This window comes from Giraffa tippelskirchi, chromosome 2 (assembly GCF_054371585.1).
Source record: "Giraffa tippelskirchi isolate mGirTip1 chromosome 2, T2T-mGirTip1v1.2.pri, whole genome shotgun sequence".
Lineage (NCBI taxonomy): Eukaryota > Metazoa > Chordata > Mammalia > Artiodactyla > Giraffidae > Giraffa > Giraffa tippelskirchi.
Genome location: NC_137276.1, coordinates 178936849 through 178939324, shown reverse-complemented (window position 1 = coordinate 178939324; position 2476 = coordinate 178936849). Strand labels below are relative to the sequence as shown.

The 2476-nt window shown below is 37.1% G+C and overlaps 1 non-coding gene across 1 annotated transcript; it reads right to left on the bottom strand.

The window, feature by feature from the left end:
- Window positions 1-2020: 2020 nt before the first annotated feature.
- On the bottom strand, window positions 2021-2092 carry TRNAE-UUC (transfer RNA glutamic acid (anticodon UUC)). The gene has a single exon. It is a non-coding gene; the product is annotated as a tRNA-Glu (tRNA).
- Window positions 2093-2476: the final 384 nt, after the last annotated feature.

Here is a 2476-nt window from a genome sequence, read left to right as displayed (position 1 = left end):
GATGAAGAAAATGAAGACCTCAATCACAAACTGTATAAGCTAATTTACTTATGACAAGTCACATGATGCTAAAAAGATTTTGTGCAATAAACTAGGAAACCAATGGCTTCTCCATATATGTTTACTTGTCAACAGGTTTCATCAGTAAATGTCATTTTTCAAAGACTTTTTAATATTTATTTTTGTATTCTTGGCTGTTCTGGGTCTTTGTTGCTACATGGGCTTTTCTCTAGTAGAGGTGAGCGAGAGCTATTTGTTTGGTTGCGGTACTCAGGACTTTTTATTTCAGTGGCTTCTCTTATTGCATAACATGGGTGCTAGAGCCCACGGCACACAGGCTTAGTCATCCCATGGCATGTGGAATCTTCCCAGACTAGGGATCAAACCCATGCTCCCTGCTTTGGTAGGTGGGTTCTTTACCACTGGACTACAAGGGAAGTCTGGTAAATGTCGTATTTTAGCATTTGCAAGATTCAAAAATAATTATGAATTTTATAATTTTTCTCTGTTGTGAAAAGCTGACCCCCAAAAGCAAACATCTCTTAATTTTTGGAAACACAGATTGTGCCTTGGACAAACTGACTTGGCATCTGTACTGATGGTCCTCTGTTAAAGACTTTTGTCTCTCTTATGAAAAAAGAAAATACTATCATAACATGCTATTTTTGTCACATCAGAAAGGTGCTAGAGTCAAATAGTCTTGGAGATGGAAGGATAGAAGTTCTGGATAATGGCCCAAAAATGGTTAGTTTTTCATAAACAAAAACTATTTCATTTAAGAATATTCTAGAAAACTGTGAATGCTTCTCAACAGGATGTTTTAACTGAAAGTATAATTGAAGAAGTGCTATCAAGAAATTACCCTCTTACACTGTTGGTGGGAATGCAAACTAGTACAGCCACTATGGAGAACAGTGTGGAGATTCCTTAGAAAACTGGGAATAGAACTGCCATATGACCCAGCAATCCCACTGCTGGGCATATACACCGAGGAAACCAGAATTGAAAGAGACGCGGGTACCCCAATGTTCATCGCAGCACTGTTTACAATAGCCAGGACATGGAAGCAACCTAGATGTCCATCAGCAGACGAATGGATAAGGAAGCTGTGGTACATATACACAATGGAATATTACTCAGCCATTAAAAAAAATACATTTGAATCGGTTCTACTGAGATGGATGAAACTGGAGCCCATTATACAGAGTGAAGTAAGCCAGAAAGAAAAACAACAATACAGTATACTAATGCATATATATGGAATTTGAAAGATGGTAACGATAACCCTATATGCGAGACAGAATAAGAGACACAGATGCATGGAACAATTTTATGGACTCTGAGGGAGAAGGTGAGGGTGGGACGTTCTGGGAGAATAGCATTGAAACATGTATATTATCATATGTGAAACAGAACACCATTCCATGTTCGATGCATGAGACAAGGGCTCAGGGCCGGGGCAATGGGATGATCCAGAAGGATGGGATGGGGAGGGAGGTGGGTGGGGGGTCCAGGAGGGGGAACACATGTAAACCCATAGCTGATTCATGTCAATGTATGGCAAAAACTATTGCAATGTTGTGAAGTGATTGGCCCCCAACTAAAATAAATAAATTTATAAAAAAAAAAAAAAATAAATAAATAAATAAATAAATAAATAAATAAATAAATAAAAGAAAAGAAATTAGCCAGATTTTCCTGAAATGCTTTGAAGATGAAGCATGACTACACAACACTGATCTGCAGAACTTGGCAGGCATTTTTCATCACATAAACCATTTGTATCTATCTCAGAAAGGTCCTGGAGAAAAATGTTTAGACTTCAAGGAATGTAATTCTTGGATATCAAGGGAAATGGAATATTTATAAAAAACCATGTTGCAAAAGAAATCATAAAATGTTTCATTTGCTACTTGGGCCTGAGAATAAGGAAAAAGTTCAGCAAGTTTCAAATCCTGTTGAGAACAAAAATTTTTGTTTGTTTGTTTTTGACCACACTGCAAAGCTTGCAGGATCTTAGTTCCCTGACCAGGGATTGAACCTGGACCACAGCAGTGAAAGCACTGAATCCTAACCACTGGACCACCAGGGAATTCCTCCCAAACTCTTTAGAATATGGTAGACCCTCTTGAACAGTCTTTATGTATGACTGAGTGAAGGAACCTATCTTTGAATAGTCTTCTCAGCTGAAGAACATGAATTTGAGAGACAAAGAAGAACTTAATGAGCTATATCTGACCTGGCAGTAAAGAAAAAATTGACTGAATTCTGGAAAAGTTCTGGGCTTCTGAAAACAAAACAAAAGTATCCTGCCATTATAAGATAGCAATGAATGTTCTGCTTTGCTTTTCAGTTTTTTTATATGTTTGTGTAAAATTTTTCTTGCTGATCAAGCATCAAGAGCATGATGCAAATTGTTTCATTTTTGTTGAAAATGTTATCTTGTGTGTTTATATCATTTTTAATCATAAAATGA